Below are 16,067 nucleotides of genomic sequence, written 5' to 3'. Positions count from 1 at the left end.
AATGTAAAGGGTAGATTCTTCTTAAGAGATGCAACACAACAACCACCTCTCTCTCTCTCTCTCTCTCGCAATAATGGAAAGTGATGATTTTAGCAATGGTGTAAATTGGCATTATGTTGCCTTTCAATTCCATTAAGGTCTAGCGTCTTTGTTTACTGGCAATGTTAAAATTTAGATACATCTTGGACATCAAGAATGATTAATATAATTTATGAAAGATATTTGACTGAATGAGTATGAAAACTATATTTGTGTAATTAATTGTATTGGATAGTACTTATATCAATTATATATATTTTAAATACGATTTCAAGCTCTTGGTTATCACGATTTCTCAATGCATGTGATAGATTTTATTGGTTTGGTATATAAATTACATCATGATATTGATTTTTTTTTCATATTAGGGAAGTTATCAATAGCTTTCCCGTGCATCGCACAGGTTAGCGACTAGTACTATATATAATAGCAGAAGCCTATAAGGAGGTGCTGCCACGTTAGGAAAAAGGACCCCTTAAAATTCTAACACGTATAGAGTTTAAACTTAAAAAACCTGCACGGTGCATTTGGAAAAAACAAAAAAAAAAAAAAAAGAATGATTCACTTTGTTAAAACACTGTTTGGGAGCCTCTTGGTATAAAAGGAAACTAACCGCTTAAAACACAAAAAAGAAAAGAAAGATTGCTTCACGGAGAAAGGAGAGAGAGATAAAAGAGAGACAGAGAAATAGAGAGGCAGAGAGAGTTCTCCGTTCCCTCGCCAGACTTAGAGCACCGGTGCAAGTAGAAAGAAAAATCTATGGGCATCAACACCGTTAGGCTATACATCTACCACCATCAGATCGTCGGAACCGGATCCGATACGTTTTTCTCTATTTTTTTAGACTTGGGTATGAAATATTACTTTTTATTGAGTTTTTTTGTTGGAAAGGTTTAGATTTGATTTTGGTTTTGATTCCTTTTTGTTTCAAGCTTTTGGGTTCTCCATGAATGTTTTCTCAATTTTTTGATTTATTTTGATATCACTAAGCCTTTCCTTATTTTCTAATATCTGCATTCATAGTGTTCTTTTTTTTTTTTTTTTTTTTTTTTTTTTTTTTTTTGGGGGGTTTTGATTCAGAAAACACCTTTTGATAGCCTTCAGTATAAAAGAAAACAAACTGCTTAAATTAGTAAATTGCAATCAAAAGGAAAGAGAACAGAGTTCATCGGAACCGTAACCCAATAGCTTAAAAGAGAATTTTCTGAAAACAAAACCCTTTGGCCTGCTTTTCTCAAAAGTTTCATCGACTTTGAATCTTTCGAGGTACATATCAGATCGTCGATAAGATCACCTTGAATCCTCAATCTTCACTACTCTCTTCCTATTTTGTTGTTGTTGTCCTAATCTACTGGCTTATGAATAATTTGTGGTTTTTGTTTCCAAAATAACTTTGAGGCTCAAATGTTTGTAGGAAATTGAGAAAACAAACAAGGACACTGGGAAAATTACTAGATTTTTGATTTGGGGATTGTTATTAATTTTGGGATTTGGGGCAATTATAGATTTCAATTCCTAATATGTTTTCCTCTCTATTTCTTTTTTCTAGGGAAACACCATAGAAGATCAAATTCTACCTAGGCTTTGTCTCTTAGCGTTTTGAGGAATGTATGTATTATTTTAGGGGGAACCAACATATTTATAGATTTGATCTTTTATTTGTGACTTGGGTGTTGATCTAGGTCTAAGTACTCAGATTTGAGGTTTTGCTGTTTTGCTTTCCTTTAACCAATTAACTGAAAGTTACTGCTTCAATTTGGTTTAAACATATTGTGATGTGAATTGTTCATTGTCTTGGGCAACATGACTAATACTTTTGGAATTCCAGACTGCAATTGGGGGAGGTGGTGGAGATATTGGAAAGAAAATAAATAATGGTGGTGGTGATGTCAATGGCGATGAAGATGATTACTTTGATGACTTTGATGATGGCGATGAAGGGGATGGCAGAGGCCTATTTAGGAGACAGAAATTTCTTGAGGAGGTTATAATTCTTAAATATGCTCTTCAGTAGATTAAATGTTTTTTGGGTGGTACTTTAAAAAAAAAAAAAAAAAAAAAAAAAAAAAAAAAAAAAAAAAAAGAGGTCTGTAAGTGTTGTTAATATTAGTATGTTCTGATGCAGTAATAATTTTGTGCCTTTTATCAGCTTTTTGGTCATAAATTCGTAGATGAAGTGTCAAATGAATGGTAAGGGACAATGATGGATTTGCCTATTGGATTCCAAAAAGCTTATGATATGGTATGGTATTTCTCTAACTATGTGCTTTTGGCAAAGAATTATCGTGCCATATACCAACTCAAATTTTAATGAATACCACCACACACACACACACACGCACGTGCACACACACACACAAACTGACAATCTGTTTAGGAGTAAGTTGCACAATACCCGAGTGTGGGCATATGGCAAAAATTCAAATATCGTAGCAAAAAGTTATTAGCGAGGGCATATGGCCCTCGAAGGCCGTCGTATTTGTTCTTGTTGTTAAAAGAAATTTTGCAACCGTACCTTCGCAAATAGATAATTTACGAGAGCAATCCACCATCATTATTGAAAAAATTTGCCCTCACAAATATATTACCAAATAACGAGAAAAGTCAACTTATTTTTAACGAGAGAAAGCAGTCGTCGTTAACAACTATTTGTAAGGGCCTTCATACCCTCACAATTAATTATTTGCGAATTTCAAATTGACGACATATTTTTAAGAGACAAATAGTGTCGTCCCTAAAATTTATTTGTGAGGGCTTTTGACCCCTCACAATTAATTAGAAATAATAGTGACGACGTTAAGCTGTTACTTAAAACATTTTTGCAAGGAGTTAAGTGGCATCGCTATTCTATAAATTGTGAGGGACTTTGTCATCACTATAAAGGTATTTATGACCAAATTTTTATGTCAGTGATAATATTTTAAACATTTTATTATTTATTTATTTTTAATTTATTTTATATCATTTTTGTTTAACTATCCTATTACAATAGTACAATGATTACTAAAAATTGATCCATTGAAACATAAAAATTCTTATGAGTTCAAGCTTTAAAATATAGAATATACAAAGAAATCCTGAAATTAAACCGTGACATAAAAATATTGTTTTAAACAACTAGAATTATGAAAAGATCTATATTAGTTTTTCTCTCGGTCACCCTCCAAGTTGCTTTCAACCTCCATGTTATTGTTTGAGTTGTCCTCTTCATCTCCGCTAGTACCATCCTTTAAAAAAAAAAAAAAGCATTAAACATGAGTTAAAATGAAACAATTAAAGTGAATTTGTATTTGTATCAATGCTTCAATAAATAAGTACACATATTACTATATCAAATATAATCATATAATATATCATAAACAACAGTAATAACTTCTTCTTCTTCTTTTTTAATTTAACAATAATAATAATTTCCTTCTCAAAAATAATAATAATAATAATAATTTAATTTGATGGAGACACTTCTCTTCCTTACTGAAGTTCAAAAAAAAAAATTGTACTCCCATCCCCATAACAAAAAACCAATTACATCGAACTTTTTGAGCGTATCTAATTTGTTCTCTTTCATTAAAATTTCCAAGTGCATTCTATGCCTTCTATCGTGCTCAATGTCATCCATTGTCCTTATCCTTTTCTACATCCTATTTGACTCCTCCCTCAAAAGATTAATATTCATTCGTACCTTTCCCAGCTCTATTCCAATTCCAAACTATCAGAGCTTGTTCCCCTTACCTCTTCCTTCCAAGCATATTGGATAATTTCCTTGCATTATGTGCCAGTTTAGATTCAGTGTCTGCGTTTTCATTTCAGCGTTTTCCTCTTCTTTTTTTTTCTTTTTTTTTCATGCGTTTTAGGGAGACAAAATTTACTGTTCACAACTGTAGCAGCACTGTTCATGAGACCCACAGCCACTTTATTCAGAAAAAAAAATTATTAAAAATAGATCCCATGATACTATTCACACATTTAAAAATTATTTTGTTACAGTGTTTTCAGTTTTCAGTTTCAGCAAAAATAAATTCAATCCAAACGGACCCTATGTGTGAGTAAGCCACAGCTTTGAACCGGAATGGCATTTTAGCATAAACATGTAGCTATTAGTGTCAACACAGAGAAGTATGATCCGAGATTGGTAGCGGGAAACAATCGCCACCAAATTTGGAAAAGCCTCGACATTCATGATTAATAAAAACCCTATCTTACCTTTCCTAAACACAATCCTCACCCCGCCTTACTGGGTGAATCAACCAAACCTACTTGCTCAATGCACTCAGCAAACTTCTCCATACCTTGCACATTAGCCATCTTCTATGAAAGTTTATCTTTTAAATTAAGAACCTGATTGAAATCTCCAACATATAGCCAATACCCCCTAATTCCATGACATTAGTTGCTAATGTTTTCCCACACATTCATTCATTTCGAACTTTCTAGATCTCCATACACAAAGGTGGCAAAAATCAGTGTTCTTCTTTCTTTCCTTGGATAGGAATACATAAAATTCTTATTGGCTGAAATTATCACTAGATCCTAATGATTCTTCCATACCACACAAAAGCCTCTACTTCGATTGACTATTGAAAGTTCAAAGAAACTCAAAGTTATACCCCGTACCTATCAAAATCACAGCAAAATGTGCATATTTTATCCCTCAGATTCTAATCAACTCAAAGCTATGATCATGACCCTAAAACACAGGTATGTACTCACATATACATCTAGACATGTAATGTTGACATGAATCCTAGGAGCAACTACAAAACTTGGACACCAAATCATCTTACCTTCACCTCCATGCCATTTAACTTCAGCTCGACCACCAATGCACTTTTAGATTGAATCAATCATGGTCACTGGCAGTACACTAAAGTAGCTGTCACTAAGGGCCTGTTTGGTCATAGTTTTTAAAAATTGTTGTTTAAAAAGATGTGAAAATTGTGGTTTAAAAAGTATTGTTGAAATACATGTTTTTAGTGTGAGTAAAAAAAAAAAATGTGTTTGGTATCATAGTTTAAACAATATTTTTCAATGTTCAAGAAATATAAAATATGTGTTTGGTACGTGTGTTTTAAATGATAAAAAAAAGCTGACCAATGTACTTAAATATTGTTTTTTTTAATCGGGAGAGAGAACATGCATTATATTCCTAGCTCCTCTCTTCCTTCTTCAAATCTTCTCTCCCCTGAGAGCAGAAAGCAAAACCCACGGTGTAGTCGTCATCTCCATCGACGCTAAAGAAGGTCCACAGCTGGGCTTCACGTTCCTCAGCATCTCATCTCCACTGTCAGCACTCCAAGACCCAGCAAGAAATCGAGCTTTTGTCGCCGCTGTCGTCGACCCATTTTTTTAATCCAGGTTCGAATCTCACTTTCACCTTGCTTGTGTGAGATTGATAGGGGTTATTGGTGATGCGGTGTGTGGGATTTTGACGCATTTATGAAGCCACTGTGAGGATTAATGGCGCTGGGTCTGTGAGGGGTGAGGTGTAATGGCGCTGGGTGAGGGGAGTTATGGAGGTGGGTGAGAGTTATGGAGGTAGATGAGAGTTCGGACTGTGTGATCTTCTTGGTACCAGGTATTTGGGTTTGGGGCGTGAAGAGATGATAGTACAAAGAGGAGACAAAGATTCACAAAAGCTGATCAGGTGGGCTCCTAGTGTGTTCAATTTTATTACCGAAATGCCACTGGAAACACTTGTTTGTTGTTTAAAATCAGCTCCGAGCACATTTCAAAAAACGTTGTTCAAACATGGATTTTGGAGCAATAGTTTTCAAACAATCCTGTTTTGAAAATGGTGACCAAACACATTTTTTAAAATTTTGGACACAGTGTTCAGTGTTTAAACACTGAACACTGTGTTTTGAGAAGGGTGACCAAACGGGCTCTAAACCTCTGCCTCATTATATAGTCAAAGGTCACATAGGCAATCTGACCCAAATTTTTACGAAGTTGGACACTTGTAATTCATATATATTTGATAGTGTATTTATTATGGACATAAGCCATTGACCGAACCACATTGATAGTTAAGTTCTCTTCTTTCATGATTAAACTATTTGTTCTGTATCAAGACAAAATAAGGATGTAAATTTGTAGTTTTAGAAAAGTTCCTGGTGTATTGTACAAAATAAATGTTTTGCATGGTGCTAAAGAATGAATATAATATATGAAAGCTATAACATTCTTCACAATAATAATTAGAAAAATCAGAAAAACAAATCAAAAGAATAAATGCTTACAGCAATCAAACGAACTGGAGAAGCAATAATCACGTCTGAGGAATAGAAATCACTGTACAACTTTATGCTCTTCCTACAAAAAATTGGAAAAAATAAAAATAAAAATAAAAAGTAAGAAAATGAGCCGGCAGGCACATCTACACTCACTCCATTTATGCTTAAATATACCATGACAGCAACTAACAATTAAATTTTTTGATCAAGCAATCACAAGAACAGAAATCTTTTAAAAGATTGAAAATCTGATCAAATTTGATCAAATGACCATAGCTAAATTCCTGGTAGAATAATTTGTACTACAACAAAAAATGAGAATTATCTGTTTTTCTTCATAGCCAATCAAGTGTTTCTTAAATCACAAGAGTATATACAGGCAACAAAAATCATTGAGCAGCAAAATAAAGTTTTAGATGCTTCTATAGTCCTACCTACTGCATACTCCATTACAATGATACTGTAAAAGCATAGTCGCATTCCACGCAAATTCAGCACTTGGAATCCACAACACTAGGTTGATTAATCATCCATCCACCCAATTGGAAAGAACTATAAATAATGGACAACACTTTTCTATAGATAAATTCTCAAGTAATAAATGGTGGGGTGGCATTATGGTAGGTCCTAGGTTAAAATATTCTCAAATTAGTAAAGTTACACACTCCTCATAACCCATGGCATTATTGTGGAATGAATAAGTGCCACTTGAGCTAGAGCTCATTGGCAGATCCGAGGTTCAAACATTACATATCAAAAAAGCAAGGGGTGAGAAAATAATCAATCAACAGACAGTATATCACATATCATGTACATGCACAAGTTTTATGAAAATGATAGTACTCTTTAATCTAAGATGCATTGAATCATTTACCTATTAGGTTAGCTGCCTCACTTGTTTGCAATAACCGCTATTTTATCAATGATTTTTCTTTAATAATTATTCACTAATTATGCAATACTTCCCTCCCCCAGAAACTTCTCCTAAGTGCAATTTATCCTAAGAATGGATCATTCAAACTAGTGCTTGTATTGGACAAATGAACTTCCACCTCACTCTATCATTAATGTCAAAATAGTGAAAATCTAAATCACTCCTTTAATAATACTAATTGTTAGCACTTAGCACCAACTCACAACAGAGTGAGTGATATTCTAAAACCAATTTTAAGGTCCCCTCCTTTCCTCATCTTGCATGCCAGTAAATATTCCACACGCAATGAGTTGACAATCACCCCCAAGCAATCAAGAATTCAAGTAGACAAAAGAACCCAAGGAATTTGGTAAAAACACTCATGATATTCCCACATCAAAACTTGACTATGAATCCAGAACACAAGGAAGATTCAGAATTAGCCATGTTTACAGGAATTCAGTTGACAAAGTTCACGTAATTTGAATAGAATTATCCAAGCCTTTCGTTTCCCAACACCCAACTCATAAACCCCAAATTCACATCACGCCCAGAAAAGAGAAACAAATACCCAGCATAAATGATAAAACCAACGAAATCCAATATCCCCTCCGTGAAGTTGTTAGCATTTTCGGGTAAGAAACTAGATAATCATGCTTCCCTTCACAAATAAGATCAAGGATTCAATAGCCAATACAAAATTTAAGAACATCAAAATTTGCAACATGAATGGATAGTGTGCAAAAGCAAAACCAATCCAACTAAAATCTAACAAAATAACTTGAGGAATTTGAGAAAAAACTCTCACAAAACTTGAGAGAAATTCAAATATCTAACATAAACCCTTACCCAACCAAGAACCACCTAAGAATTTAGAAATCACCACCAGCATCATCAAACCCAGCATCATAAGCGCCCATCTCAGACACATCAGAGATCATCTCTCCAACCAGCAACCCACCAAGCAATCCATCAGAGATCATTCATTAATTAACAAAAAAAATTTATTAAAAAAAAAAAAAGCATTTAGAAAGAAAAGAAGAAGAACTTACAGTGAGTGTGGGTTTGAGAGATGATCTAATGAAGAAGATCAGATCGGTGGCAGTGGGTGGTGGCTGAGGTGAGATAGTGTAGATCTATGGCGGCGGCGGCTACAGCTAAGACGATGCGGTGGCGGCGGCTAGGGCTACGGGCGGTGGAGATGTGAGAGAGAGAGCTCCGCATGGTGAAAATGAAAATGGGTTAGAGAGAAAAAAAGAAAATGGAGTTGGATGGGAAATGGGTTTTTAACTTTTAAGAGCTTGAGAAGTGGGAGCCGAATGAAAAGAAAGAAAAAAAAAAAATTAAAGAAAAAAGCTTTTTTGGGGGGGGGTGGGGGAAGGTGGGAAATGAAGAATAGAGGGAAATTTTGTGCAGCGATGAAAAATCTGGGGGGAAGCCTGTAGCGACGCTTTATGGAACGTGTCTATGCAGTACATAGATTAATTAATAAAATAAAAATGAAATAAATTAAATACAATTCACACATTTGAATAGTTGGCCAAAAATAGATAATAAAAAATATTAATTATCTTGAGTCACACGTTAAAAGAAAAATATGTAATCACCCTAGTGAGCTAAGAACAATATGTAATCCCTACAATGAGCTAAATCATATACAATAAATCAAAATTTTTAAATTTAAGGGCTCTTGGCATTTGATTTGGGGAGAACTCGTTTCATAATAGGTCTACAATTAAACCTCACTGCTAATGAAATCATGAAGGAGGTCTCTTTTTGTGTAATCACTTAGTTCAATCCTCATTAATCGATGAATCACATCATTCACTACAAAATGATGGCATCTTGATGGTGGCTAGGAGTGTCTCCAAAATGTGACTGCAACTTGGAAAATGTTGGGATTTTCATTCCAGCTTAACGTCACTCCAAGCTGTCACATGTTTTTCAAAATGGTTTTCAAACTAGAACTTTTTTTTTTCCTTTAAAATCAAAACCATGAATATCTTTACACATGTATCGTTCTTTGTGCAAGAAAAATAGATTTTAAATGAAATATATTATAATATAAAAATATTAAATAAATATTAATTTAATTAATATATAAGTATAAAAAATGCCCTATTTCAAGTTACACCTGACGTAATTTTAAAAAATGTTATACCACCTAATAACTTATTACTTAATTCATATTTTGAAAATTCAACCGTTGGATTACATGTTCTATATGGTCTTACATGCATGCCAATTTTCATGTCAATCGGATGTAATTTACCATTTGATCTATAAACTCATCTTTTATGCATTATTTTAAACTACTAAAACTTGAATCTAGACAATTGATTGATGATATCACTATTGATATTTGATCACCTTGAAATTTTGTAAGCATGAAAAATATGCGAAGATAATGTAACCTAACGGTTGATTTGTCAAAATTCACATTGAATTAAGAAATATAAGGTTGGGTTCAAGTTACATCTAATGTAATTTTAAAAAATGTTACACCACCCAATAACTTATTATTGAATTCATATTTTGAAAATCCAACCGTTGAATTACATGTTCTATATGGTCTTAACATGCATGCCAATTTTCATGCCAATCGGATATAATTTACCATTTGATCTCTAAGCTCATCTTTTATGCATTATTTTAAACTACTAAAACTTGAATCTAGATAATTGATTAATGACATGACTATTGATCTTTGATCACCTTGAAATTTTGTAAGCATGAAAAATATATGAAGATAATGTAATTTAACGATAGATTTGTCTAAATTCACATCGAAGTAATAAATATAGGGTTGGGTTCGAGTTACACCTGACGTAACTCTAAAAAATGTTACACCACCCACTAACTTATTACTGAATTCATATTTTGAAAATCCAACCGTTAGATTACATGTTCTATATGGTCTTAACATGCATGAAACTTTTCATGCTAATTGGTTGTATTTACCATTTAATCTATAAACTCATATTTTATGCATTATTTTAAACTACTAAAACTTGAATCTAGATAATTGATTGATAACATGACTATTGATCTTTGATCACCTTGAAATTTTGTAAGTATGAAAAATATACGAAGATAATGTAAACTAACGGTAGATTTTTCAAAATTCACATCGAATTAAGAAATATAGGTTTGGGTTCAAGTTACACCTAACGTAATTCTAAAAAATGTTACACCCCCTAAGAACTTATTATTGAATTCATATTTTGAAAATCCAACCGATGGATTACATGCTTTATATGTTCTTAACACACATGTCAATTTTCATGCCAATCGGATGTAATTTACCATTTGATTTATAAACTTATCTTTTATGCATTATTTTAAACTACAAAAACTTGAATTTAAACAATTGATTGATGACATGACAATTAATATTTGATCACCTTAAATTTTATAAGTATAAAAAATATATGAAGATAATGTAATCTAACGGTAAATTTGTCAAAATTCACATCGAATTAAAAAATATAGAGTTGGGTTCAAGTTACACCTGACATAATTCTAAAAATGTTACATCATCCAATAACTTATTATTAAATTCTTATTTTGAAAATCCAACCGTTGATTACATGCTCTATATGTTCTTAACATGCATGCCAATTTTCATACAAATCGGATGTAATTTACCATTTGATCTATAAAATTATCTTTTATACATTATTTTAAACTACAAAATCTTGAATTTAAACAATTGATTGATGATATGACAATTAATATTTGATAACCTTGAAATTTTATAAGCATGAAAAATATATGAAGATAATATAATCTAACGGTAGGTTTGTCAAAATTCACATCGAATTAAAAAATATAGAATTTGGTTTAAGTTACATGTGTTGTAACTCTAAAAAATGTTACATCACCTAATAACTTATTATTAAATTAATATTTTGAAAATCCAACTATTGGATTATATGTTCTATATGTTCTTAACATGTATGCCAATTTTCATGCCAATTAGATGTAATTTACCATTTGATCTATGAACTCATCTTTTATGTATTATTTTAATGGGAAGAAATTTTAATTCACTTTTGAGAGAGAGAGAGAGAGAGGGAGAGTACAAAAGTTTGAAATTCTTTAATTTTATGCTACCATTTTGAAGTTAAAAGTACTATCATTTTTTTTTATGGGTACAATTGTTTAGAAAATAATAATAGACCTTTCTTATATAGGATGTATATAAAAGGTTTTTTATTTTAGACTGTAAACAAAAGATTCATCTAAAGAATACAAAGTGCTATATGTTTATGCATTTATTTTTATTTTTCTTTGAATTTTAGAGTAACTTTTATCTCCAAAAAAAATTAATATTTTAATGATTTTTTGTGAAGGTCAATCGTGGCCTTTGCAAATAATTTAGTATTAGTAAGGGCATATTTTTAACCCACACACTTGTCCCTCGGAAATAATTTGGTGGGAATATTTCCCTCCAAAATTTTTGACATTTTAATGATTATTTGTGAAGGTCGATCTTAGCCCTCGCAAATAATTTAGTATTAGTGAAGGTTTTTTTTTTAACTGTCACAAATAATACACTTTTTGCGAGAGATTTTTAATTGTCCCTCACAAATAATATGTAGAGAAAATTTCCTGCCAAAATATTAGTATTTGTGACGGCTATAACACAGAATTGCGACAACTTTTTTTGTTGGTCACAAATATTTCACATTTTACCAAGTATTTGCAAGGGCGTTTTGGGTCCGTCAAAAATTCTTGGTCGCTAATAGGCATTTTTCTTGTAGTGTGTTAAATAGTGAACATATTAGTCACTTAATTTGCACTATTACTACCTAACATCTTGGCACAAAATTAGTGGAAATTTTTAATGACCAGGAGGTATTAAGGTCCTTTCTTCTTTTAAGAATCAAGTTATGATACAATGGAAAAGAAGCACAAGAAATTGCACACTTTGCCATGCTGATGATTACAACCATAGGCATACTCAGATGGCACAAGAAATTGAATACTTTCTATGCCAGTGATTTTGGCCATAGGCAAAGTCAATAAAAGGGCTTTGAGTCTGAGAAGATTGTCAGATGTATTGTAAGGTACTAATATTTACGCCATAAGCTTTGGAATAAGAATATAGGAAACTTAAACCTCTTTAGATTGCCATATTTTAAGTGGAATTTTAAGGATGTAAGGAAAAGATACAGAATCTTAGACACAGAAATTGTGTTACCACTATGCCAATATATGCCAAAATGGGAGTGAGCTCTACTGGTGGAGGTTCTGCTCATAATAAACTTACTTTTTTCAAGGACGATTCTTTTACTAACAACAATAGAAAAGAGTTGAAAAATAAGGATATAGAAATTTTGGATTTGGGAGAAACCTAAAACAAGATTGACAGGCCTAAAAGGAAGCAACTGAAGCACATATCATGACTTCATTAACAATTAATTGATGATGTAAATTATTGCCTCAAAAATATATCCTTTTCCATATTTACCAATAAAAGTGGTCATCTTCCTAATTTATCAATTAAGAGTACTCTTGCAACAGTGGTTGGAATCTACAAACAAGCACTTACACTTCTTAAAAATGTAACAACCAAAAGTCTTGATTCATTCTGCAGTTATAAGTGTGAAGAACCTGGATGATAGCAACTGATATAGTCCCATTAAGTACGTGGAAGATTCATTAGTATCACATGTTCACCTTCTCTTTTTCTCTCTGAAAAAAATTGCTTAATTCAATTTGAATTTTAGATAATTTCCTACTAATATAGATTGTGCTTAAAATTGTAGAATCTATAGCAATGTATAGATCTTCTGAAGTTGGATATGTGACTATTATGTACCTCTCTACAAGGTAATGTATGGACTTCATTACAATTTTACATGATTAATAATGTTTTTTTTAATGGATTATGGCAACATAGTTGAGATTTCTATGTGAACTATAGATGAAGTAAATGCCAAAAGAAAGTTAGAGATAATGGATGCAACCATAGTATTTGGTTTTGTGTTTGTAAAATAGAGAAAAAAAAAAGTTTATTAATGGCATAGTATGTGGAGGTTGCCGAGCATTAGAAACCTCAGTGCCAGTATATATAACGTGTTAGTGTTACTTATTCATTTGTGCATCTAGGTTTGTTTCCATTTCAATTTCTAGGAATTAAGTTGTTATTTGGTGGATTTTTTATGTGTTCTGAGGGAGTGATGGTGTGAATATGTAGCTGATATGTTTTGTCTGAAATACGTTTATGGATTTGATTGTGTGAATTTCAGGTAATGGGTTGTTGCTGGTAGTGATGGTGGTCATGGCCTTACCCTTCGTGGATGTGTTTTTCTATTTATTGTGTTTTTGTTATTCTTTGGGTTGCTGTTGTATTTTGGTAATTAATGTTATTGCTTGAGTATTAACAATAAATACCATCACTATAACTGGAAGTATCTCCTATCACTATCACTATCACTATATATATATTTTTTAGATAAGCTTTAGCTTTGGGGAAATTTTTGTCTATTAATATAGTTGTCCAACCTGGTAAATGCTATGCTTATGTCTTTTGGAGATTAATATATGCTTTTTGGGGATATTTAGATTTGCTTAAGAATTCTAAATCATGGTTACTATTTGCCTATGTCATAACATGCATGCCACCAATTAATTTATTCACAGTGATGTGATCTTTTGCCCTTATTTGTTAAATAAGTGATTGTGTTCTAATTCTTAACCAAAATTATTTGACCCATGAAAATTAAGGCTATTTTAGTTCTCTTTGTGTTTCAAATCTAAATGAAGCTACAAGAAAGTTGATTTGGAAGACAATATATGACAAGGCTTTGCATCTTCTATGTTTATAGATATGGTCTTTTTCAAATTTCAATTTCTTTTGATTGATATGGATTAAAATTCAGATTGAAATTGGTTTAAATAGAACAGAGCCTCAAAGTTGAGCTTTTATTATATTGTTTCATTGTTTGCACTGTTTTGAATTGAGTTTATTGTTGTTTTATCCAATTTTTTTTTTTTTTTTTTTTTTTTTTGAGAAAGAAGACTTCAAATTAAATTAAATCACAGCTGTTAAATCAGCTTGAACAAACTGGAGAATATCTGGTGGTACTTCCTCCATCCAGATATTTATATCGGGTGTCGAAATAGCCCTTCTAGCCAAATCATGGGCTACATTATTTCCTGTTCGACAAATGTGAGAAAAACTAACATGCGAAAAAACATTTGCTAACTGCAGTACATCAAAAATCAGGTGTCCGTGTAGAGCAAGAGAAGGTCCTGGGTTGACTAGGTCCTTGTAAATGACTTCGGAGTCTCCCTCAATAACGACTTGATTGATGCCAATCTCCAAGGCGAATTCAGCTGCTCTTCGTGCTGCCAAAGCTTCCACCTGTGCAACTGTGTTTGGCAGAGGAATTTGCTGCGAAAGGGAGGCCAACACTGCTCCTTCAGAGTTACGTATGACCACGCCGATTCCAGCTCTGCCTTGATCTTCGAAAATTGCTCCATCATAGTTGACTTTGAAGCTTCCGACGTCAGGTGGCTTCCATCTGGTGTGTTTCCGATGTAGCTGCTTCGGAAAAATTGGCTGTGCTGTTTGGAACTCCCTCCTTCGTTCCCTTGCGAGTTGCATAACCTGGTTCAGTGGGCATTGAGTCTCGTTTACACGGGCCTTATTTCTGCAGTTCCAAAGCGTCCATGCCGTGTAGGCTAGCAATGAAGGGTCTTTGTCTTCCTCCAATGCGTGACTAAAAATCTCCATTGCCGTCTTCCCTTGCATTGCTGACAGCCACTGCCACTGTTGATCTGCTACCCAAACAACCTGCACATCAGAACAAAAAAATAAAGCATGTGAACAGTCCTCCGTTTGCGCCTTGCACCGATCACACATTGCATCAGCTGTGATTTTTCTCCGGTGTAGGTTTGCTTTGGTTGGGAGTGCTTCTCTACAGGAGCGCCATACAAAATTTTTGATCTTGTTTGGGATATTCATCTTCCACAACTTCTTCCAGCAACCAGAGGTGTGCAATGAGGATTGTTGAGTGGGTTGGCTTGTGCTATTCTCTTCAAAGAGGAACCTGTAGCCTGAGTTCACAGTGTACTGTCCATTAGGTGTGAAAGGCCATACCAGAGTATCCCGTTGGGGATAGGAGCTCAGAGGAATGTTCTTTATGACTTCTGCCTCAGTTTTATTAAAACAGTGATCAATAACTTCTTCTCTCCATCTTCGGGTGGACTGATTAATCAGGGCTTCCACAGCTGAATTCTGTTGACCAAATATCATTGGAGAAGTGACTTTTGGCTGATTTCTTGTTGGCAGCCAATTATCTCCCCAAATTCTAATTTGTTTCCCATCTCCCACTCTCCATAGAGCCCCCTTCAAAATCAACTCTCTTCCTCTTAGAATGCTCTTCCAAGCATACGAGGCAGAGGTAGAATCTTTAGCATCCAATATTATGCCATTAGGAAAAAATCTTGCCTTAAAAACTCTAAAGAAAAGAGATTTATCATCATGTAGCAATCTCCAAGAGAGTTTTGCCAACATTGCATCATTGAACATGGTAAGATCTTTGAAACCCATTCCCCCCCGATCTTTGTGCTTACACATCTCCTCCCATTTCACCCAATGAACTTTCCTCCGCTCACCCCTTTGGCCCCACCAAAACTTTCGGACAAGGGTTTCAATCTCATGGCACAAGGTGATCGGCAACTTGAAACAACTCATAGCATACGTGGGTATGGCCTGAATAACTGATTTAATAAGGACCTCCCTTCCTGCTTGTGATAACAACTTCCCTTCCCAGCCTTGTAGCCTCTTCCACACTCTTTGTTTTAACTGGTCAAAACTTGCTCTCTTATTTCTCCCTACCAAAGCCGGTAATCCCAAATAGGCTTCA

At 33.6% G+C, this 16,067-nt stretch overlaps 2 long non-coding RNA genes across 3 annotated transcripts in view; one reads left to right on the top strand and one right to left on the bottom strand.

Annotated features, from left to right (window-relative positions):
- The first annotated feature begins 1,733 nt into the window (after positions 1–1,733).
- Positions 1,734–16,067, top strand: part of LOC115992807 — a 29,028-nt gene continuing 14,694 nt past the window's right edge. The window contains exons 1-2 of the long non-coding RNA XR_004092667.1: positions 1,734–2,023; positions 2,189–2,281. This is a non-coding gene — a long non-coding RNA (uncharacterized LOC115992807). The remainder of the gene's footprint in view (positions 2,024–2,188; positions 2,282–16,067) is intronic.
- Positions 3,050–8,540, bottom strand: LOC115992806. Of its 2 annotated transcripts, XR_004092664.1 has the most exons (4): positions 8,238–8,540; positions 8,035–8,128; positions 6,279–6,351; positions 3,050–3,266 (listed from the first exon to the last, which is right to left on the bottom strand). It is a non-coding gene; the product is annotated as an uncharacterized LOC115992806 (long non-coding RNA). The 2 variants fall into 2 exon arrangements; XR_004092663.1 differs by lacking the exon at positions 8,238–8,540 and having other exon boundaries at positions 8,035–8,217.

This window comes from Quercus lobata, chromosome 5, assembly GCF_001633185.2.
Source record: "Quercus lobata isolate SW786 chromosome 5, ValleyOak3.0 Primary Assembly, whole genome shotgun sequence".
NCBI lineage: Eukaryota > Viridiplantae > Streptophyta > Magnoliopsida > Fagales > Fagaceae > Quercus > Quercus lobata.
This window is presented reverse-complemented; position numbering and strand designations above follow the sequence as displayed.